Source organism: Saccostrea echinata, unplaced genomic scaffold (assembly GCF_033153115.1).
Source record: "Saccostrea echinata isolate AGI-Se365-2 ecotype Australia unplaced genomic scaffold, CSIRO_AGI_Sech_v1 ptg000086l, whole genome shotgun sequence".
In the NCBI taxonomy this organism is placed as follows: domain Eukaryota; kingdom Metazoa; phylum Mollusca; class Bivalvia; order Ostreida; family Ostreidae; genus Saccostrea; species Saccostrea echinata.
The window spans coordinates 674420-700561 of record NW_026889835.1 but is presented as its reverse complement, the minus strand read 5'-3'; the positions used below and the strand labels follow the sequence as shown (position 1 = coordinate 700561).

At 34.4% G+C, this 26142-nt stretch overlaps 1 long non-coding RNA gene across 1 annotated transcript in view; it reads right to left on the bottom strand.

Moving 5' to 3' along the window:
- Nucleotides 1–3877: 3877 nt before the first annotated feature.
- Nucleotides 3878–26142, bottom strand: part of LOC133177147 (uncharacterized) — an 80280-nt gene continuing 58015 nt past the window's right edge. Inside the window, exons 6-7 of the long non-coding RNA XR_009719611.1 lie at nucleotides 13031–13124; nucleotides 3878–4228 (exon numbers count right to left, since the gene is read on the bottom strand). This is a non-coding gene — a long non-coding RNA (uncharacterized LOC133177147). The remainder of the gene's footprint in view (nucleotides 4229–13030; nucleotides 13125–26142) is intronic.

Sequence of the window (26142 nt, the reverse complement as noted above, 5' to 3'; positions counted from 1 at the left end):
TGTAGTGTAAACGGTTTTGAACAATATAAACGAACGATAATTATTACAAGAAGGGGGGGGGGGGAAACGGATTAGAATCCCCCAATTCTCCACTAAATCTCGAATTAATTGCCAAGTATATGTTTCAATAGGTTATCGCGGCTATCAACTACATTTATCGCAAACAGCCGCTGAATCAATCTACTTGCGTTGGCAACGAATTATATATCAAACCCAAAATCATTGATGGTTTTCTTTTTATGTGTCAGTCTTTTTCTACGCAAAGCGGGTCGTTGACCATTATAAATGATGTTATTTAAAAATGTAGGTATTCTAATGACAACGGAAAAGACATATATAGGTCTACCCTTCTTTTATACAAAAACTTGGCAAATTGTCTATTTCGCTCCAGGGAAAAAGATTGCATGACACATAATACAACGCGTCCGTCCCTCACTTATATTAAAGTTTGACAATGTTCATTATCATTTCAAATTCCTGCAGCAATGTTTAAATTGATTACGAAAATGTAACGTCCTTATCCATGGCAACCTTCCCACATCGTAAAAGCATTATGGAAAATAATCTAACATACCCCATCTAATAAGAAAAGCTGACTTACACTGGTCAATATCCAATCGGTTATAAGGTATTTCTGAAAATAAAATACTAATAACCACGTAAACGTGACCAACCCAAATAATCAGTATGACGTAATTTGACCTTTTTTTTCCCGAGCACCGCCAAGTTTTAAAAAGCGTTAATGAAAAGAGCGAATTACTCGTATTGCATCCAACGTCAGAAAAATGTATTGTGATGACAGAAATGGCCCACATTAGTAATGCACGAGACATTCACCCCTTTTTGGGCTTAGACAGATATGACAAGATTTTGAATAACTGTTTTGAAAAGCACGTACAAAATTAACTTTAAGAGCCCTTCAAAGCGACTTTCATCCTAAAGTTAGATGACCATCTTGTAAAACAATGTGTGATATTGTTCGAATGAATTTTCTTATCTTCACCACTTACATAGCTCTTCACCAACCCATCAGCATGGGAAGCAAAACGGACAAGATAAATCTAGTCACGGAAGACCCTTTTGAATCATACGCATTTTACAACACCGACATTTGCGTCAAGCTAACATTTCTACAATTAAAGTCCTCAACCAAAATAGAACTACTGTTGACCACAAAACTGCTTCTTTCCTGTAATTTGTACAAAAATTAACACTTGTTCTTTATCATGTAAAAATAATTTTGTGATTTTACTGTACTTTGGCGATATATTAAAATATGCATATACAGTCCTTAAAAAAAATGACGCTTAAAGTTTAATAAATTCAACAATGTAGACATTTCCCGCTGATATTACTTATTGTTATACATATGAAACTTTTATTCCCTTTAAGAGAACGTCGAATAGGATACTGTACAATTGTTTAGCATGTAAATTAACATCGACGGCAGACAAACTTTCGCAGTTCCTAAAATTTCTAATGATATATAGTCATTTTACAAAAGATTCGTGACCCAGAAAGTGTTGTAAACACCATTATAATAAATAACTAAACCTTCACCTGAAAATTAGTAACTTTAATATATATTTAAAACAGGATAAGTTGAAAAATTAATCATGCGCAATATACTTATTCAGAAAGGAGTGATTGGAAATGTGAAGACATGTATCGAACTAGCTACTGGCCTTCTGTACTTCAGCTAGTGAAAATGGTTAGCAATGCATATACATATTTCATCGTGCGGTACTGGAATTGGGTGTACTGGAGAAAATGCAAATAGAGCTGCATTCTGTTTCCACACACACACACACACACACACAGAGACTTGTCCCCTTCTCCCCCATGTAATAATTGCTTACGTTGGCCATTGGATGTTTTTTTTTTTTTTTGTTCTTTTAATCTAAATATATTATATACAGTATTCTGTTCCACGTTATAGCAAAACCCCTTAAAGTTGACTGTAATTGGGGATTATATAGCCGCCATGGACTCCCGTCGATTCTTATTTACAGTGGCTTCTATTACGGTGACCACCTGCTCAAAGCCGTCAAACATTCGCCAGTTCCGTCTCAAGGGTGTCCAACATTACTAGCCCGACTAGCAGACAAATACCACCGCGACAAGCCGATAACGCATGGGCAATCATTGAACGGCGAAATCAAAGGCAACCAAATTTCAAATGACCACAGAAAATGGCTATAGTGTTGACATGATCATATTATCTGTTCATGCTTTAAGCCCAAATTAAGCAATATATTGAATCTGTGTAGCTATTCACATGCCGACAGGCATCATAACCAATTGCGTGTCCGATCACACTGATTTACACCGTCATTTGTTCGACAAATATAGACTCATTTAAAGTCATAAACGTTGGGTACCATTTCAAGTGCTATTTACTAATATTAACGCAAATTAAGTTGTTGGGTAATACAGATTTATACATGCAGAAAACGCGATCTAAAAATGATCAGTTTTGATGCTGCAAGTGACATAATAACCACCATGTATAGCATGGTAAGTGCAAAAGCCTGTAATAGTGTGTTGTCTGCATGATAATATCGACCTTCGAAAGGATACACAGCTTTAATTTTGGAAGACTACTTTTTATGCGTTTTCATAGACACCGAGGGAACAGAGGCAAAGTTTACATAGATATATACATGTACTGCCTCAAGCAATCATTATTTCCGTGTTATAAAATTCAGCTCAGCGATTTTCTTGCGTTGACTACCTATGCAGTGGTATATTAATTCGTAAAAACACATGCTAATGGCCTGAAATGACCTCTCTCTCAAGTGCTGGTTTTTGGCTGTGGGTCATCCTTTAGTCAATATTCTGTACAGGTGAGAAAGGAATGATAACTGGCCTGGCAGATGACCAAAGTCTTCTCTCAGAAAGCTGCAAGACATCTCATGGAAACCTATGTTTAAAGTAAATTCCTGATCCCCCCCCCCCCCCTTTATCCTGGCTTTTGAACAATATTTCTATCCATGGTCCATTACCTGTAATCTATCAGACCTGTTCGTAACTCACTGTTATACAGTTATTGCAAGGACCCCCCCCCCCCCCCGTTTTTTTAATGGAGGGAGGGTCCTAAAAGGTATGATGTAAATACCAGGATTTTAAAATGTAACCTAATTATTTACTATTGACTTCATCTATTAACAGAAATTCATTACACTAAAGCTATGTTAACAGAGTTTTTCCCCATCAGATTTCAAAATCTTTGAAAGGGGGAGGGGGCAATTTTTCTGTATTAGGCCATCTTAAAAAAAATATCTGTCCTCTCCTTACTAAAAATGGTCCAATTCAATTTTTTTTTTAAACCCCTAGATTTTTTTTAATCATTCCTTAATTTTCTCATTCTGTCAACAACTATTTTGATTTTATTAACATCTTCAATTTCAATAAATAAAATTCAACACTGATGTTGGAATTTTTCTGGAAAAAATATTCCTACCTACCTACTAACCAAATCTTTTTCTTATCCCAGTAAGGAGAGGGCAAACAACATATTTTTTTTAGTTTTAGTTTTTTTTTATTATACAACCTGACAATATATAATCATATGTGTATTTGCATGCAATTTCCATATGATCAATTACTTTACTTTTTTGATCTGAAAAACTCTGACATTAAGACCTTTTTGATTTTAACTGAAGGTTTTTACTGAAAATGTGCCAAATAAAATGTGCTGAAATACTTCTGAGGGCCATTGCCTTGTCTACACCATGAAACTGATATAGGTGTGAAAAAGGTCACATTAGCCTTGGGACAACTGATGTCTGCCAATGCCCCAAAATTCTCATAATGACCAATCACTGCCAACAAACCATATTAAAGGCAACTTTTAGACAAAAAAAATATGTCAGTATTCAAGTTCAAGAATTTAATCACTGAAACAAAACAAACATATGGCAATGGATAAAAGTTTCCTTTTTTAATGGAGAAATCAATATAAATTGCTGATTCATCAGCATAATGATAGGAAAAAAAGGAGTAATTGTTCGTCACTGAGAGTTTGATAATGCAGGCAGTTGTCCTATTGCAAGATGGTAGGAGAGAAAGATGGGGGTGACAAGTGGCACTTTTATTCCCGATTCTGCCTCCCTGCCCTTTCTAGTAGCTGTAACCAGGGTGACACACTTCTGTTTTGATGGATTCCATGCATGGGATTAGAAATTGTCCTTATCAGCTTCTCTTGCACCAAGTCCTCATTACTAGTCTGAAAAAAGAGAGGACAGAGTGAGCACAATCTGAGGGTGAAATCTAATACAAGCAGAGGATATAGAAGGGGTTCAGAAGGGGCAACCCCAGCAAGACCTTGCAGCTAATGGCTGAATCTAATTTTAGCCCCTAAATGAAATGAAAATATAAATTTGTTAACAAGGTCATTTGACTAATCTTGGCCTTTGCTCTTGCTGCTGTTTTGATTAGTGTGTGCCTGCTGACAATGCCACAAGAATCTTTGAACCTTGAGACCTTTCCAAAAAACCTGGAAGCGGAGAGTAAAGAACTCTCGTATGTTTCAGCCTAGTAATTCCTGGAGTTACACTATCCAGACCCCAGAATGACAACAGAACATTAAACAAGGAATTCTATCTATACACTGTTAATAGATTTGTAATATAAATGTGTACATTTCTCTACATGCTCAATATTGCTGTAGCATTTTCACTTGGCAGCAAAAGTTCATTTTTCCTCTAACTTAATATCTTAACTCTTCCATTACAGTCAAAATAGATTGAACACTTGATCTCCAGGGTACATTTGCCATGAAAAAAGAATTTCCTTAGCAGTTGAAGACCTTTTCTATCAACAGTCGCTTCAGATGCTGTAAAACTTTGCAAGATGGGAAATTTTTTTTTTTTTTTTTTGGTTTTGATTAGGAGGAAAGAGGAGGCTCCTCATAAAAATCCTGCTCCAATAAATGTGCCACCCAAGTAATTTTATTACTTCTGGACAATGGCTGAAATGTGTGGAGCCAGGAGGGATGAGAGTGACACTAAAAATCTGACCTATATATATTCTCTTATCTGCTTTTCACTGTTAATACATTACATGTAAATTAAACCTGTATTTTGTTTTTTCTTTAAATACCTTAATAATGCTTATATTTTACCCCATAAGTGATGCAAGATTTCCTAGCAGAAGGCCAAGGGAAGTGTAAATCTGTATTCAGATAAAAGAGAATAAAAATTTTAAATACTTTATGGTTTAAAAATCAAGTGGCTTGATTTTCTGACAGTGGATAATCTTAAAGAAGACAAATGATAGTTCATATTTTCACAGGTGTGAGGGGAATATTGAAAAAGAAGAAAATAATTGAGGGAAATTTAATTATTCAGTGCAGTTGTTTTTCCAACAGAGTAAGGTATGTTTGCACAGGATCTGAGTTTCCCTGTACAGATTTATGTGTTTTAGGACCTAAATGCATTTTTCAATTCATCAAACCTTTTTTTTTTTTTTTTAGAGAGAATGATTATGATGACAGAGAATAAGAAAAATAGGATTAAGTCCCCATCAATTAACTTTGTGTAGTCCCACTAGTGTGTATTGGCACTATAAAATCTCTTCTTACCATACACTACCACCCCAACAAAAAGCTGATCCTTGTCTGCCACACTTAATGCCTTTCTTTCACCCAAAATCTATCCATTAAAATAAAAAAGTTCACCTTCTCAGTAATAACCAGGGATGATGGCCACGCTATGACCATGAAAAAAAAAAACCCTGTTCTTCACGCAACAGATCATGAGATGCAATAAGAAATCTGATGAATATTTCATATTTAGAGTCACAAATGTCCATAAACTGGGCATATTATTGACCAAACTTCTCACTCACTTATTGGATTAAAATATATGTTCCTGGTAATGTGGTTATATTGGTAACTTTATGCAACTTAATGTCAGATTAATTAGATTCCATTATTTAATAATAATAATCAGCAATTGTATTCTTGTTTTTCATGGCCTGGAGACAGATTTCTGTGTAGATTTAATTTTTGCTGACTAGATGCAATTAATTTGCAAAAAATACATGCTGAAAAGTTCAATGGATTTTCTTGTAACCCTCTCAGAGACCTCAAGTTTCAAACTAAAAACAACACTTCCCCCAAAGACTCAAACATCTGGAAATAATTTCATTTACAGAAATAAAATGTTTCACATGTATCTTGCTGGTCAATACACTAGTGTAGCCTGTGGCAGGACATGACTAACAGCTGTAGTCATCCCTTCGCCCCCTGGGGCTTTGCATGGTTAATAAGCCCAGGGGATTTGTGCCTTTGCCTCTGTATCTCCCCAAAGTGACAGGTACATTACTCACAGATAATCAATACACCAAGCCATGTCCGTACTGATCACAAGTCATGCTTGGAACATTGACTCTGGCAGTAGGGTCTTCTGCCTCTGAGCCAATTCTTGCCAGATTAACTCGAAGTCTCATTCAGTTGGATTTTGGACAAAATGAAAAAAGCTAGCTCACACCAGCATGAATCATAATACTGTTAGATGAACAATTTCACTGTTAATATTTCATCAGATTTATCAGAAAATTGTCACATGCGAGGAATTGGATTCCTAATGAGAAGAACCATGCAGGCCCTCAAAATAAAAACAGTTTTCCCATCCACTTCAAAAAGCCCAATAAATACAAGACATCTAAGGCAATTAAATAACATCATGTGTGTGAAAAATAATCTGAACCTGTCTGGGGTGATATTGTAAAGTCAGTGCCAGGGCTGGGAAGCTGACTGCAGGTTGTTCTGATTAAGTTTCCATCTCCCAAGATCACTGCCAGATTAAAATGCAAATAGGTACTTATCAATAATCAAAGATACCTGTAAACAATCTGGGTAAATTTAGATCTAGCTTAATTAAAATAGATATGCCTAATTATGCATTATCTTTCTCTCTTTACCCCTATGGTGATTTGCAACTGAAGGGTTTGTGATAAAACAGACTAATCTTAAGGCAGGAATTTTTTGACTGCCACACAGGGGTTTATGCATTAAAAAGAGTTTACGAGTCTCCCTGTTTTATGAGCCTGGCTACTGTGTTCATCTGTTAGCACGAAGGGTCAGCGTTTGCACCTCGCATGTCAGCGGTCTCAACTTAACTGGTGGCCCTTAACAATTGCTGGCTGCTGTTTGTCACCGTAAATCTCCCTCCTCAACCGTTTACAGCTTTTCATCTACTGCCTATAGAAATTCCACTTCCCTTGCATGTCTATGTTGAAATTGGTGAGATTTGTCACTTCAAAGCTTTGTGTATCCCATAATAGAGTTAATTTTCCTAAATATTTAATCCTAGCCCAACAAATTTGATCTGAAACTATTTCACAAATACTCTCGAAAGCAATTAAATTTTTTCTTTTAACTTTTAGGTACTGATGAGGAAAAAACATTAAAAAACATTAACTGCAGGAAATCTATCATTTTAAAAAGAAAGAAAAGCATGAAAAAAAAAAACAGTGCAGGATATTCTTATGTCTTTAAAGCTACGCACGTTCCTGTATGCAAAGATATCATTACCTGCTGAGTGTTTTCTGCTCCAGATTATTGATGTAAAATTTTTTGAACTGCAGCATGCAGAGAGTCAAGGTCATTAAAATCTTGGTTTCTGCACCTGAGGGGATAGGGATGTGTATAAATCAATTATCACAATAATTTATTATCCCAAGAGAGGTTTTATGAAAGATGGTTGTATTAGTGTCATCATTTGTCCACTGTAAGCCACTAATGAGGCCACTATGGGGCCACGCAGGGGGGCCTCAATGAATGCTGACCATGTCAAACCCACCACCAATCAGGCTGACTAATGTGGCAGTTTGTACATTGGTTTTATTGGTAATCCTTCAAACTCTGTCAAAGGCAGACTCCAAATTGGAAATGTCTTCCTATACATTGCTTTCTAGCTGTGAAACACAGTTCTTTTGAAGTCAGTTTGGAGAATGGCTGCTTGCCTTTACTTTCAGTGATCAAAGAACTCTGACATATGCTGTTTCATGTTTTCTTAACCCCTAAATACTGGATTGATCTCAAATTGAAAAGACATATTAAAATACTAGCATGACAAGAAGAATCCACAGCTTCCTGTGCACACTTTCTAAATACTAAAATATGAAAAGGATTTTAAATTATATTTACAAATTTTTTTTTCTGTAATATTTTTTACAAGAGCAGCTGGGCTAACATAATTTTTATTTTGACTTCAGTTTTTGTTAATAAAGTCTGTCAAAATCATTTCTTATCAAAAGAAGATGAAGGCTGATTTTTTGGCAATTTATAAACATTTTCATTATGGAACACATCTTAAGGTAAACACTTAGTGTGTGTGTGTGTTGCTAGAATAATGTGCTTGCTTATGGCTCAGTTACTTGCCATGATGTATTTCATATCTCAAATTAAAACTTCAGTCATTAACTTAGTCTGCAATTGCTTTCAGATGCTTTAAAGGAAAAATTACCCTAACTAAAAGATTTCTAATGAAGAAAGTTTTCCCACCAAGCTGAAAAGCAGTGGGGTGTTTCCGAGTGCATGTATGAATGAGGGTTCCATGAGAGGTAAACCCATCTAATTAACAGTGCATCTAATATTCATCTAATGTTCAGGGCTTGTTTTCATGTTACGATAAGATCTAGTTATGAATCAGAATGAAGAACCCCTAGTCAAAAAACACATCATAACCGTGCACTCTGTTTACTGGTAGGGAATAAGTATGGCAACACTTTTCCGGTGCACCAACTTCTACCAATTTTCCCATCTGTTTTATCCCTATCTGCCCCTTTTTCATACTACCTACAACTTACTCTTCTCATAGACTGCTTGAAAGGATGACCTAATTAATATAGATTTTTTTTTCTTTTGGCAAAAACACTGTATATATGTCAGAAATAAAACTATTTATAAGCTGTCAGTTTTATACATATATATCTACAAAATAATTTTTGTCACGCCTTTGCAACTTTTCTTTTTAATATTAATTAATCATATAACATCTTGAGAAAAAAAACATATGCTACATTTTATAATCCAGAAACTTGCACACTGACAGAATATATTAAATAAATAATAGAAAAATATCTTCCTTCCATGAAAAAATGATTACTCCAATTTTTGTCAGCATTGTACACTGTGACTAATTCTTGTTCTACTTATTTCTGCCTGAACTACCTTTTCGCAAGGTACAATGCCTCTCTAATCTTTTTTTTTTTTTTTTACCTGGACTTTTTGTAATAAATTGTATTTACAGCTTCACACCAAAGCTTCGACCTTGTACCTTAAGTATATTTAATAATAATACAGAATGGGCAGGTAGACATAATAAATCATTTTAATTACCAAAATTAAAAAAAAATATTAAAAGGAATTAGCAAGTTTTAAAGATTATTTCAGTAGTCCCCACAGAATTTCTTCTGTGACATATAACAATATTTATCTAGGATAAAATCCACTAGCCAACAGCATCATGTATAAGTTCGATACACTATCAAGTACACCTAAAACCTAGATTATAATTTCCTTGAGACAAGTCCTCAGTTTGAACAATGTGCCTCATTTCTCACTTGATTTAAACTAACTTGACTTGAAGCCTTTATTGAAGCAGATGATGTTCCCAATGAGAGGACTGTTTGATGTGGTCACGTTATACAAAATATAAAATCATTCTATACTTTTTGGCCCCGAGCAGCCCACCTTCTGACTTCACTTATGAATCAGCAAATCATACTGATGTACTCTGGGTAAACAAGGTCACTTATAAGGTGAAGGCGAATACGTAATACCTGAGACACCCGATAATCAATATCTAAATATTATTGAATTTACCAGTTCTTCTGTTGGAGCTAGATGAATGTTTTATCTAAGCTTGGCATCAATCTATTTTTCTTAATAGCATATAAATCTGCTGTTTAAATGTAAATTTATTTAAAGGACTTTTGGATCTGGTACAGATCCTAGAACACTGAAAATTTAAAATATGTACTTCTGCCGTAATTGTTTTCTTTTAAAAGAACTTTCATTAAAAGAGTGCATATCCTAGTTAGCTTCCACAGTTATTGGCTTTTTCTTTATTTTCAAATAAGAGTGCACCATAAAATCAGTGCAAAGTTATACATTAATTGTATTTGTTGGTTAAAGCAAAAGGTTACAAAAGGACAGCTGAACAGGTATAAAAATATCTAGAGATTTGAATAGCTAGCGGATAATGACACGGTCAACTAAGGGTCCATTGGACCCCTTGACCAATCAGAAGAGTTCAGAAGTCAGTGACCACGGCAACATACAAAAATTGGTGTTATCAAAATTGATTTTACATATGTGCCAGAAATTTGAGTGGAGGATATGAAGATGAAAGAAAAATAAGTGATATTTAAACAGATGGAAAACAGAGCCAACGGCTGGTTAATGGTCAAGAGATCTACATGCTAGCTTATGATTACTGATGCATATTTATTTACAATTTAAAAGCTTTGGGAGAAATTGCCAACTGTTAATACTGTTAAAATCTTTACTTGATAGCCCTTATAACCAAATAAAATAACTTTATAATAGTCACAGAAAACTGTTATGTTGTATACAATTTTCACCATGAATTTAAAAATCGCCCTGATAAGAATTAATTCTTGAATACACAAATACCCAGGTCAGGGAAAAAGCCATATGGGGTATTTAGATAGACCCAGGCATTCTTAAAAATCACCTGCTCCTCACAATACAAGTATACAGCTGTCAGAGGTTTGTACATTCAAAATAAAAAGCCCCCAAAACCACAATCAGGATGCAAGCAGTAAGAACGTCACTTGGCTTCCCAATTATCATTTGGAAAAAAGGGGGACCATGCATAATTAACATTTTAGTGAGAAAAGTATATACTTTTGACATAACCACAACAGATGGTTCTCAGACCGCTACTTCAGCTCTGGAAGGTGTAAATAGTCTTGGCCTCCAGAGTGGTTCATTAAGCCACCCCGGTTCCTCCGGGTAGTCAGAATAGCAAGTTTTTAAATGGTGGCATTTTCATAGGTAAAGAAAGCTGTCAGCTGCTGGGAAGAGGGGATTAACAAATCACAATGACAGATGGTGGGTATGACATCAATTGGATAAGTAAGTGTTGGAAAGTCAAACAAGTGGGGCCAGTGATTTTGGCATGTCTACTCAGCATGCAAGTAACACCTTATGGAAAGCATGAATATGAATTATAACATATAATTCTACTTGCACATCCTCACTAATTTCATGTACATCTCCGTATATCTCCAATTTCCACTTAATACTTCATTAACATACTCTATTACATAAATTTTAAATTAACCAGTAAGTTTCTATTATGCTGAAAATAAACTTTATAAACAACTAAATAAACTAAACTTTTAATGAATGCAAATTAATTTTAGTGCATATTAAGGTATTAATCACCACATTCAGAATTTAAGGTCCTTATTTACTGGTTTGTCATGTCTTATCTACCTAACCTCAGTCCTAGAAGGTCAGAAAGAAGTCCAAAGTGGATAATCTCTGTCTTACATAATGTAAAACACGCAAAGTACAGGTAAAAGACATTGCCGAAAAACCAAAACACTGATTAGCACAGGCTGACATCAGGTATAAAAATAGCCCGCCCCACAGCAATACAATTTAGGTGGCAGTCAGGCAAGGCACCTATCAGTTCCTATAATTATCTACAAGGAAATTTTGACTTTTCTACAGAAATCAAAATATTACAGTATGCCTGGCCTTAATTTACATATTCATAAGAAAAACCTTTCTTTCTATCTTTAGATATATCCAAAATTAAAGGTTATGAAGAAAAGTCATGTCTTTATTCTACTTTTAGAAAACTATTACATCTTGAAAAAGATTCAAATTTTGGGGAAAAAAATTCTCATTTGTTCCCACAGTTTTAAAGTAAATGTCCAAACATGATGATTGAAATATAATGTCAAAACTTAAAGTGCATTTATTATCAAATTGAGCAAATTAATGTTTTGCATCCAAGTAGCACTGTAAATTTATAGTAACAAATTCTTGACCATGTCGGAAACACCTGTCAAAGCTAATGAATTGGGGATTACAAATAAATGAAATAGAAAGCATCCTCACTATTTGCTCCCTGACCGCATGAAGATCATCTGCCAATTTATCACTGTAAAAAACCCTCCTATCTACATTAGCTGAAATTGTTATTGAAATGTTCTTGCCAATAAATCAGCACTCTTATTAAAGAAATACTTCAGTATCTATAAAAACGATGAGGGTGAACCTTCCATTACCCTTCCTAATCAAGCTTGTATTCAGGTGTAAGTCACAGAATACCCAAATAATGGCAATATAGGTATATAAATGTATCTGTAGCAGGTGCTATCATCAAAAGAATAAGCTAATCCCAGCTTCTTATTGAAAAATGGCCATGATTACAGAGAAAACAAATTGAAAGTCTTAGAGATTCTTTTCACTAAGCCAGGGCAATTTATGAATATATACCCCGTTAGTCCTTTCTTTCCAAATAATCAGACATTTAAAAACCCCAAACTACGTAAAATGACTAAAGTGGAAAAAAGTTCACCTGGCTATGTTTGATACCCCTGTCAAGGCACAGAGACGGACCATTCTCTTCTCGTTCTGGATTTTTCTCCCACTCTTAATGTAACAACAGACTACTCAATTAGGTTTTAATAAATTTTCAGTGTGACTGTTATCAGTACAAGTCACATTAAACCAGACAGCCTTGGTCCCTTAACAGTACTTGAAATGTCTCATACTATCCCTCAAATGACTGAATAAAAGTAAAGACAGTCTCATGTTGTCAGATAGCGGGTGGTTAAGTGACTATAAAACTCCAGCTTATAAAAGGAGTTTCCAAGTCAAACAGAATGGAAGCCAGCACTAACCCAGAGGCAACATCTGCTCCAAAAGTTGAAATGACCTTGACCTTCTTTTTTTCAGCAGACAGAAGCAATTCCTGCCTGATGGGAAGATTTCATCCTTCCCTGATAATAACAGTTAATGAACTAAGAGAGGTACCTCATGTATGTTGATACAACTTGAACATATGAACTCGCCAGTTCATGTTGCCTGTCTGGTTCAGCTACACTACATCATGGATTCTTCTGAAGCCCTGTAAAAAAGAGGGGTAAAACTGACTAATAAGCCACTGACCTCATTTCTACGGGTTATTATAGGAATATCAATACTGATTTGTATAGAAAGTATAAAATATTAACGTCATGAATCTTATAAAATGGAGATATTTTTTGTGTATATTATTACAAAATGATGTCATATGATGTGCTCTTTTAGACATCTAAACACCGTATAATAGAAACAAATTCTGCTAATGTCATATAGGGATTACAAGACAGCGCGTGTCGATGGTTGTTTCACACAATGTTGAAAAGGTATCAGTAACACCAGTGTGTATTACCCCCATAGATATAACAACCCACCTGTACAAATTTTCTTTTTCATTTTCTTTTTTAAAAAACTGTATTCATTGAAATTCTTAAATAACATTTCCTTTAATCCCCTTTCTACCTGGTATTATTAATGTATAAAGCAAATTGCTCTAATTATGAGCAACATGGATCAACAATAGATATTTTAATTTTTTTGGACAACAAAGCTTCCCTAATTGACTTGGACCCATTTGATGACAATGCAGATATACTTGCAGTTACTGATAGTGAGGGGCCTAATCATTGTGATTATGGTATTTCCGTTGCAAAATTTGAATCAAGTTTCCTTTGGAAAAATCAGGTCAGGGTATGAGAGACAGTTGAAGCGTTATAACATGGTGGTATTACATTATCGACGCTATTGTTATAATCTCTGATGACTATGTATATTCTATGAAAAATAATCTGTGATGTTTTTGAGGTAATTATCAGCTGATATCTGTTTGCCATCAGTCAAAGGAAAATTCTGCTAATCCTCACCAGATTCTCATTTCTGAACTAAATCTGCATGAGTCACTTTAACATATGTATAGAAATGAAATGCAAATCCCATAAGATAGAACAGCAATTGGGTATAAAAGCAACCAATCGGTGAAAATGGTGGAAGTTATGAATTTTCTGGTCACATTCAGATTGCAGCACTTATTTTGCAGAAATCAAGATTCAGCTATTTTATTATCATTTCAAAATTGTTATGCCAGTCCCTCTCATCACTGGGCATTTATTTGCCAGATTTATTTTACATATAAATACTTTTTAAATTTTAATTTTGGCTTCAAAAAATTGAAGCAGGGCTGATTTTGTATTTCAAACTAGAGATTGGCAGTTTGTGGGCGTGATTTCTATTTGTTATTGTTTACACCGGATGTTGACTCACTCACATTGCAAAGGCATGTCTGTGTAGTGATGGCGCCAAAATGAACCAATAATGTGTATGGGTACATGTTATTCTCTGTTAAAAGGAATAAAATATTTAGATTTACTCACATTTATTAGTAAATCCAATGTATTTCAATTTGTTCCATTTAAAATGAATGGTGAATATGAAAAGTAATTCCCGCAATCACAATACTGCCCAGTCTGAGTGAGAGAAAACTCAGTTTAGGTAACCATCCCCAGTGTTAGTCTTGAAATAACTCATCCCTCTGATCCAAAACAAATATTTTCACTCCAAAGTGTTCATTACATTATGTTAAAACTGAAAGCTCAGTAATATTACATGTATAATGTCTCCTGAATAATCCTTCGATACACATGTTGTTCTTCAGTTTCATTGCACTCTGAGTCTGACCTGCTCAGCATTGAAAGGTACAGAAAGGATCATCTTAATAAATATTGAATTAGTTAACCAAGGCATAACTATTGAATTTATATAAAAACTATAATTACAAACTTTCAAATATAATGATGAATACAATAAATTCTATTGTTTATATAGCGAGTTATTGTTAACGTGATTATAAAGACCCTTTCTGTGCCTCGCAGGCAGAGCACATTGGTAGAAAAATGCGGGAAAACATCCCCGAATCATCACCTTGAACTTCTGAATCAGTAATATTACTCCCACAGGTGGCCCATGTATGGAATGTTGTCAGGATTGGGAAACCAGCCCCTCACACATTTTATTACACAATCTGGCATTATGTCTCTACGATGCCACACTAAATTCCTGTATCTTTGGTCTTGTTCTAATGCCCTTCTTTTTTTCTCAACATATCTAGGGTGATTCCAGATATCTCTATGATACATCATAGTCCAAAATCTTTTGTACATTTCTTTGCGCAAATTTCTGTTTCTTCTATGTTTTGGGTGAGGGTCAGTTTCCCACCACATCTGCCTATTTACTTCATCAGTGATACATGGTCTACAGAAACAATATATACACTCTGAACTATTAGGATCCTGTTGAATTCTGAAAGGCTCATTTACGAACTCATTGTTGTCATTTATTTCATGTTCTGGTGAATCGGTCTGAGTCTCGACATTCACTAAAGAGTTACTATCTGAAATTACTGCTGAATCAAAATCCCAATCAAAGTGATGGAAAACACCTCTTATATTTTCTAACTGATCATCACTCAATTCCATTAAAACCTGCCGCTTGCTTGCCATTTTTAGATTTCAGATACTGTCAAAGTTTTCGCGCGTAAATGTCAAGTTACTCTGATTTAATGCCCATTAGCAACTTTAGCCAGTGCAGATGCCAAACAATGATATGGGAGGGGGACATAGAGGAAAGATATACTATAATAGTAATCAATAAATTAGTAAATAAATATTACATGTAAAATGTCATTTTAAAAATTATTTGAAAGATGATTGTTTTGGATTTCTTTTTTTATGAAATTCCCCTGTTTCCCCAGTTCTAAACCATTTCATGGGGGACAAATATCACTGTTTTTTATTTTAATAAAATTATATTACCCCAATTGTTCCTACCAAACATCGCTCCATAAAATGTCACTTGGGTTCAGAGTTCATATTGCAATCTCTTTTTTCAGCAGCAGAATGTTTCATTTTATTTGGTAGGGGGGTTGAAAACTTTTCCAAAAATTAAAGGTTACTTATTAAGAGTTTTTTAAATAAATTAATAACAAATCTTTTGACATTCATTGAACTTTATTTGCTCTGCTTTTCAATGAATTAGCATCCATAATAAAACCAGAAAAATCATAGAATTTTTTCAACTTGAAATCCCCTTGCACCAATTGAAGTTGGGCTTACTGCTAGCATTCAATGATCTCTAAAGTTTCTGAATTATTACTGATCATACAATATGGATTCTACAACCAAAAAACGTCCACCTTCATTTAAAATATCAATTCCTGGAGATGACCAACAAAAAAATGAAATACTTTCTCTTCTTCATAAAGCAAGAGATATTTTAGTGAGACAGCTGAATCATCCTGTAAATAATGCAGAGATCCTAGAAAAGGTTTTGAAAACATTCTTAGAGAAATATGACAGAGAAGATGAACAAGCAAATGTGGCTATGGAGACCTTGGACTTGAACACATACATTCAGGTACAGGAAAAGGATTCTAACCAGAAAATTTTCCTTACTGCAGAATCATCACTAAGACGTTTAGTAAAAGTGGTGGAAAATCATTCCAAATTCTGTAATGGTGATCTTTCATTAAAAAAGATTACCGAAAAGGGACATGTTGCTGCAGCAAGATTTAATTGTAGAATTCAAAAACATCATAGCCTTTTGTGGTCTTCATCTCCATACTTACCAAATAATGAATATTTGGTGAATAAAAGAGTTATTCATGGATTTGCTTGTAGTGGAATGTTGCCTGTTCATTACGTCAGATTTTCAAAGGGAGCTAAAATTGGTACCATCAACCAAAGTAATCGTGACAAATGCTTACAGAATATCTATCCATTTATTGAATCAGAATATGAAGACAGTATTAACATGGCGCTTTGGGGAGAAGTAGGATGCAGCGATGATGACGGAATTAACATCATGACAGATGCTCGGCATGGATGGGGAAAAAATGCCAAAGACTCAAGTGTTGTGGCGTTAGGAGAGAAAACACACCAAGTAATAAAGTGTGAACATGTCACCAAAGTGGACGATCCAGTATCTCAAAGACACGAGAAACTTGGAACGGAGAGAATCTACAACTATCTTGATGAGCAAGGTGTTTCAGTTGATGTTCATATTCATGATCGAAATATCTCCATCAATAAATTTGTTCGAGAATTAGGAGGAACAACGAATCAAAATGATACTTGGCATGGAGTTAAAAGTATTAAAGAGAAAATGAAAAAAATTTCAAGTGGACCAGCATATCAGAAGGGGAAAACTTGGTCTGAATATCTATATGATAAAGTTGAGCCAGTTGCCACTCACTGCCACTGGGCAATTAGAAACTGCGATCAAAATCCCCAAAAATTACAAGATCTCCTTTTGAATATCATTGAACATTATAAAGGAAATCATTCTGATTGTCATCCTACATCACGGTGCAAAACAGATCCAAATTATGAGCCATCAAGACTTGTAATATGTGATAAAGTGTCAGAAAAATTGTTACGTGGTGTAATAACTAGTTCAAATTTGTATAGATACCCACAGGATTATGTACTTGCAAAGGATACATATTATGTAGAAAGTTTCAACAATACTATGAACATGTTTCAGGACAAAAGAATTGCATTTAGTGACAAGGGATACAGAGCGCGATCAAATCTAGCAGTCTGTCATTGGAACGAAAATGTGGACAGAGAGTTTACCTCTGTATGGAATCCACCCAGAGCAAATGCTCCAAGAAGTAGAAAAGGAAAAAAGATCTACAAACCCCCTACATTCAGCTACAGAGAAAACATCTGGAAAAGACAAATATCTGCACTTTTCACTTAAAGTTGAATCATAAATGTCTTCAAATAAGTAATTTATAAAATATACAGTGAAACAGATATTAATTATAAATATTTAAAAAATCTTGTAAGATCAAGCAGTTTTTTTTATTCAGGATTATTTAGTAAATTGAGCCCTCTAAACAAAGTGATTCTTTACACTGAAAGAAGAATATCGTCTGCTAGAGTGCACGTGTAGATTGTAGCATGTGGTAATGTTTGTGTGACTGATAACAATTCTAAATTTAAACTGCAGAGGAGTGAGCCATGCCTCCTTGCCATATATGCTTAATTGCCGTCGGGGTGTAAAATTTTCTAGGTCACTACCGGCCTTTAAGAAGATGCAAAACCTATCTCTCATAAAACTTTTTTTGGCAAGCAATCACAATATCATGTCATTATAAATATACATACAAAAATAACACTGACAACACAAACCGTTTTACAAAATATATAAAGTAAATATTGAGGACCAACTTTTTTTAACCCTTAGGAACGATTTGACCCAGTTTTCTGGAGGGTGCCCTAGAAAACTCTGGACACGGTAGTCACACTGAGGTGAACGCTCTGCCTCTTTCAGAATCTTCTGTATGTAATCAGTGAGGAGGAAAGTAGAGAGGAAATACTGGTTTTATAGAGAAGCAATAGGTAGCGGCATCAGAATTGATTATTTAAGGCAAATGATTAATAGGATTGTAGCGCCTCACAGGAGGTAGATAAAACCATTACTTATTATATTTAGCCTAGATTGGGTCCCTTGACATTTCATGGCAACTATGTCAGAGCCATAGGTACAAATGACACTTTCCAATTTCTTCCGAGTAGTTTCCTAGGGAGCAAACATCATTACAGTAAAATTTACTACTTTGGGTCTACCAGCTATGAATTAAGTTATTTCCACAAAACATAATTGTACTTTTTACATGAGACTTAAAAACCAGTCAAGCTTAATGACATACAATTTACACACATCAATCAAAAGTTCATTTGTAATGAAAATGAAAAATCTGTAAAGTAAAAAAATCACACTTAGGACATTGTGTTTCAGTTAGCCAGATGCCACTGATAGCATGCTGATCCATTACGAACAACCAACACCTGATATATTAAAATTTCTATATTCAGAGCCGAACCTCTGACCACATAATTCGCTGATCTAGCAAATCAATCAAACAGCACATTGACTAATCTCAAAGGTGGTTAATCACAAAGATGTACATCCTGCAGGTGAGAGATTATGTAACCAAAGGGGGAAACTGAGTTCTTCACAGGGTTGCCAAATAGAGCACTGCTAAACAGCAGCATGCATGTAGTGCAAGTAAGTCACTGCAAGGTGCCACCTACTGGTAACCACCTAGGCAGGTCAATTAGCTAATTAAGGTCACACTTAACAGTCACAGTAATAAGACACAATATTTAGCACCAGCCAAACCAGAATCCCAAAAAGTGTAAATTTACATTGTATGAGGATGCTTGCCAGTTTGAGAGAATGTGACTTTGGTGATCACAATTAAGATTTACAGAAATTTAAAAATGTGTTCCTTTGTAAAATATTGTATTTCTCTGCCCCATCCGATTATTCCTTTGGTGCCATTGGTTGATATTTGTTCCTATAAAACTTTTTAACCCTGTTATGACCAAACCATGCAGAGATCTGGGGACTACAATTTGAGAAAGATTGAAGACATGATTGTTCACTTCATAAGAATGCTTTCACATGTCTTTATTTCATTCCAAAGAAAAAAGATTTCTGAAGAGTCTCATTGTGGTCCATCCTGCCTTGGAGGTCCATGATTTGAACATAAACGCTTTATAAGAGTTTCAAGTTTTCTAGTGCAGCAATTCTTTCAAAATATAGAAAAAAAGAATGAAAGATGAAGGATGTGGTTCTTCATCAGAAGAACTTCCAATCACCTTAATCCAAGGATACTTTGAGGCAGTTTTCTTTGCCTCAGAGGTTTTGGAGCTTAAGTCAAAATGTAATGTTTGCCAATGATACATATGTATAAACAGACTACAATAGATATGCTGGAAAATTATTTTTCAGCAAAGCTCACCTGAACCTATGGTTCAAGTGAGCTAAAAACTCAGCGGTGTTCCTTTTTGCATTCATTTTTTAATGATAAATGAATTAGTCTGTATTTCAACCAAATGCCAAATGTAAAGGGCAAAATGCCCAGATTATATAATTCAAATCTTCAAAATAAAACTTGCAATTATCAGCTGTAAAGTGTCAGATACACAAGTAAGTACATAATGCCAATTTTTTTTCTACTGGTTTATATCATGTATTTACAACATAATACTGTGACCTTAACACCTGTAAGGTCAAGTGAGGAAATTAACAAACAACACTTAAATCATCTCCTATTTATAGATCTGTCAAGAACAGCAAATCTCATTTTCAATCAAATACACTTCAAAATTTGAAATTCTGGAATATTGCAATACAAACGACATATTTATAGGAGATTGAACTTACATTGGCTATCTGGTTATCAAATGGTCAATGACATTATGGGGGAAAAGCCAATGTGACCTACATATCGTCAAAGCACACTGAGTGTGTTGACCTAATATTGATCAATGGTTAATAAGTGTACTGGCCCATCATTAATGAAATAAATGTCTTGTTTAGTAGGTTCCTGATACAATTTCAGAACATCCTCGGTACATATAGATAATGACTGTACTGCATCCCAGACCCTTCATGATCGATAAACATATTTAATGGGATAAAAAAAACAAAACAAAAAACAAAAAAACATAGCATCTCCCTGACTGGAAATGGAAGCTGACAAGCTGTTAAGATGTTTTAACAGTTAGTTAATATGTTAACTGAGGCCCCAAAAATGTACTTGGACATCATATCTGTTAGTGGAGTCTCTCAGAATAGAGAATCAGTTAAGTAAATTTACTGACAGACATGAACACCCACAGGATTAATATCGGAGTTCACTGCTCTGCTGGACAGCTCACACCTTCTGTTTACAAATCTCTGATAGGCAAATAAGACAAAAAAGAAAAGAAAAAGCTATATACGAAAAAATTTGACTTTTATACTAGACATACATCAAGGCCCTTAAAGACTTTCAACCATGTACCAGTAACTAATCAATAAGCTGATTAATCAAACTCCTTTTCAAATTTCTTAAATAAGTAATTGTACCTGAATGTGTCAGACAGGTAAATGACAAACATAACAAAAATAAAATAAAATCCCTCTGAAGATCAACAACAATTCAAGTATTAATTCAACACAAAGCTCTCTCCAAAATGCTCCTAGAAGGGGGTATAAAAAGAATTTTTGGCTGATTAGTTGATATTGGCTTGATATATAAAATGGGCTAACAGGCCAAATTGCCATTGGCTTCCATTTGTGAGCTGTCACTCTCTGTGTCTACATCTAGTCTGTTATAACAATCAATATTCTGGTGTAAAACATGCAATCTTTCAGACAGGACTGTGGTATGTATATGGCTCCATTTCCTCCCAGACTCCACGCAGTTTTTCCCAATATATGAACTGGGGGGAACAGACACTATTTTACAATGTCAGAGTTGTCTCTCCAGCTGTAGATTCTGTAAATCACTGGTGTCTCTTGTTTTCCGAACAAAATCTCATAAAACATAACTTCTAAAAAATTAATAATTTTTATTTACAAATTAAGAACCAATGATTAAAGTTCCCTGAACAGATAAGAAAATACAAACCTAAAACTAAATATACTTAATGACCTAAATTCAAGGTAATTAAACAAGATATAAAAATCATTGCATAGTGCCCATAAAAACATTCTTGGAGTAGCCTGAAAAATAAGTACGAAAATTGGGCTTGTGCATAAAATAACAGTAGTTGGGGTAACAAGACATTAAGGGGTCTGATATTTGAAAAGTCAATATTTTCGGATCAACAGTGTGTTTATTTACTTATATCGTACAGTATTTTGAAATCATAAGCTGGTACAACAATACTATGACCTGTTCAATCTAACAAACTCAGACATCCGATAGAGGTCAAGGTCTGGTCTTTAAATCCGCTTACATCAGAAGTGTACTCATCTGCACTTTAAATTTCTTACATATACAAAGCCCCCCTAAAATTACTGCTGATGAAAAATGACCACATGGTTTATATGTGACATGTAAACATGACACAGAAACACGAGCTGGCCTTGATTGGATACAAATATAAACTGTAAAGCTGGCAGAATTTAATCAACACACTTGCCCGTTAGATAAGAAATCCTACAGACATTCTAAGGTGATTAAACTGCAATTACACATAGATTAAAGTTTTTGGTATATATAGCTATAGACCTTTCTGTAGGTGATAAGAGAGGAATGTATTTATCTTCCTTTACTTAGAATTTTATAATTTATTACAATTTAGAAGAATATATATAAACTGCAGAATGTCAAAGGGAGGTTTCAAAAAAAAGCATGATGGGATTCTTTTAAAAGAAAATATTTTTTGCATTTGATGCCATATTACAATAAACTTTTTAATTTGATGTTATGAAATTTAAGAGGCAGAAGCATGAGAATTAAAATCATAAAAATCATCTGAAGTGTTGTAAAATGTCTTTTAAATTTTAGATATCTGAATTTATATCTGTACTAAAAGAAAGCGATTTGGGATAAATGTGCTTCTGAGGATCATGAAGTAGCATTACAGGTGAATCAGGAACATGTCGTAACTATACACACATAACAAAACTAATTATACTTCAAGTACCTATTGGTATTATTAATGAATGCAGTGTCAAATCGTGTCAGAAGTTATCCCCAAGTTTGAAGAGACAGGAAAGTATCGTAAGCCCCACTGCCATGGGATGTGGTCTACCAATGTCTCCGAATAAATCTCACAGTAGGGAAATCTGAGAAACTTCTTCTCAGATCAAATCAGGAATTTCTCGAGGGTTGGATAGTTGCCTTGTTGACTAAACTTTTTCCCTATTCGAACTGGGTAAAGTTCACAGCCAGGCCCCTGGATCAATACCGCTCTCACTGATAAAGAAGTTTGTGGGTCTCACCCTGTCTATAAATGTACATACAGTCTTATAAATGACAGTGATCATACCTGACAAAAAGTGCATTAAGAGATCAGTGTATTTTTTCCCATACCCATCAGGTTAAAACTTGCCAGTTACGTAACATGGAAATGAATACAAGTTACCCTTGAGAAAACTCGCAAATGGCAATCTCCACCCACAAATTATATCAATGCTGAAGAAATTTGTAATTGGCCTTAATGTGTTGGAAATTGATTATTTAATTCTTTAGGACAGCTATTAAAATCCTGCATGATGATTAATACATATTTCTATGACTGTGTGTTGAATACATGTGACAAATATATAGTTCAATACAACATATGTTTTATGCCTAAGCTGTTGAGGTTAAAATCTATGGCCACCTATACTGGTAGCAAGGCATTTAAATAAGTGCTGTGAATTAAAGAAGACTTGATTATTAGACAAGGTGTGTCAATGATATTAAAACAAGAAAAAAAAAACCCTGGAATTCTTCTCAATTTTATTACCATGTATAGTTAATGTCTGACATTTTAAAAATCACCCACTATGCTAATCTTACATGCTAAATCATAAACAGTATTTGGAAAAACAGTAGTTTATGTACAAACAAACAGATGCTTGATGGATCGTGAATGATCCATGATATTATGTGATCATGATGGATTTCTGACAAGCTGGCGAAATCACTGTCCCCCTTCTGTCCAGAAATCCACAGGACGAAGGACATCGACTTTGCCCAGGGATCTCTCACCTTAACAGGTCAACTTCCTCCACATAACAGAGGGTCCATACCCTCTGTTTGCTTCAAAACAAACCTTTTTTGATATTCAAAAGGTGACTCCCGTTTATCAGATTTTCGTGAATAATTTTTTTTCAAGGCCTCAGGACACAAAAATGATGGGTTTATGATTATTAGCAGGTGTTAAAATGTTAGAAGTATTGTCATAAGAGGGAAAAAGAAAACATAAATAACGGACCCACAGGACAAGATTATCTACTAATACTGGATCCAGGCTTATGATGGGATTTTAAAAATCTACAAACAACAGCTTTCAAACATCATGTACCTAACAGCAAATAGCAGGCGGCTTTATCATTCTTTGCCGCATAATTTTGAACACTTTCTTCTCAAATCACCATTGTACATAAAAAAAAATTGATTTCATTTCATGCCTTAACTTTGTAATTGTTTGCATAAGATTTTCAACAACTATCTTGTGAAAAATACTGAATGTTACTTGTCTTGATATTTTTTGAAAGGAAACAATTGCTGGGTTTTGAAGTAACTTGTAATAGTAGACATGGCGGCGAGACAGCTTAATGGGCAAAAGTGGGTTAAAACACATACAAACACACAGGAGAAGTTCTTGATAAAACCACAAAATATCAAATCCTTTTACACAAACATACATGACAGAAAGTTTAATTCAGTGATTTCAAATACGTCTCCATGGGGTGTGCTATAAAAAGATAATTGAAATGAACCATTTTTCTGTAACATCAAACTCTTTCATAATGAGAGATAATAAAGTTTGTGGCGACTCATCAAACAGCAATGCTCTCAAGATTTCCTCTGTTAAATGAACAGAGAAATGAAGAAGACATTAAAATGTGTATTAGAAATATTATTCATTAAAGTCAAAAGGTTTGTCTGCAATAAACTGGGTTAGATTTCCTGATATTCCCTATTCCTTCTGAAGTTTTGCAAATTCACAGAAAGACTGATTTTAGGTAATTGCAATTTTTGTTGTGCACACGAAACAGCAATAAAGTTTCATATGTAGATATACATAAGTAAATAACATTTAAAAGATGAAAGTCAGGGAAAAGAAGAAAAATAACAATGGATCACCTAAACATAAAATTTAAATGTTTGATTTTTATATGGCAATAAAAAGATGATATTGTGTCAAATGACATATTTAACCAGACTAAAAATTCAGTACAATGTACATTCACAAAGTCTCCAAAGTATCCAAATCACAAAATGTCATCTTTTCTTGAGATTACATGATAAAGTAAACCAATTTTGAAAAATTAAAATGTATTGGTAGTGCGGTATGTTACTTGTAAGTGGCATAAAATGTTAACGGATTTTACACAACTAAAGCTTAAAAAAGGTGCACGAAAGACTTCATCTTGTTTTCATCTTTTAAAAAATCATATATAATTCTAAAGTCCTTAAATTTACAGGACAATTTATTCCAAATAATATTGTTTCCTTAATATGAAGAAAAAAAGTACTAGTACTTATACAATGGCCATAAGATTTTAAGTTTATAAGCTGGCACATCACATCACATGCTACATAAGACAATATTAATCCACACATGTTTCTAACCACCAGGAAACAGTGAAGTACCCTTAGGAGGGCATCAGCTGCCTTACTGGGGTGTCATCCTCACATCACTGAGGGATGAGTCTGTGTTTACAAACAAAAACACCTGACTGATGTACTGGGGGAAATACCAGCTAATTATATCAAAAATGTCACATATATCTATTTAGAATTTTTATGCAATATATTTTTAAAAAAAAAATATTTTGTTCCATTACATCAGATTGAATTGTAATAAAACTTTAACAAACATTTTATTAAAAGTTTATTATCTAACAAAAAATGTTAATTATTGAGGTAAATGATTTTTAAAGGCCATTTAATCCTTATTTAAAAAGAGAGGAGGAGATCGGATATATCTATTTTGAGACTGTAACTTAGACACCTAGTCTGAGCCATTAGCTCCTCTAATGAAGCATTTCTTGACAAAAGACAGTACCGATCTAAGCCCATGGTGTTTTGTAATTTGAACAATCTTGCCTGGGATCTAATTTTTTGTCTGAGCCTTCTGTTTTGACTGTATGGCTCCCCTATATGTGTGCATTGAACTGTTATCAACCCTTGTGTCAATCAGGCCTCACTGGCATCTCCTGATAAAAACTGATGTTTGAAAATTAGTTCCATTTAGTAGGCTGAAAGAATATCAAAAGAGATGTACACTTAATGCACTTACAGAGTTGACAGTTTTCATCATTAGAAACAATTTAGGATTTTTAGCCAACTGTAAACAACCACTAAAGTTTCTGGTCACAGTTTGCCAAAATAGAAGCTGGCTATTTTCAGCAGTGTCAGTCCTGATTACTGATATTACATGAAGTTGTTATGTTCAGTTCCAATATAAAGGGTTGCAAAAGCATGTCTCACATGGTGTATTTACATGGGGTAATACACAGATAAAATTACACGGTCCTAGCCTTGGATGACCCCTCATGACATC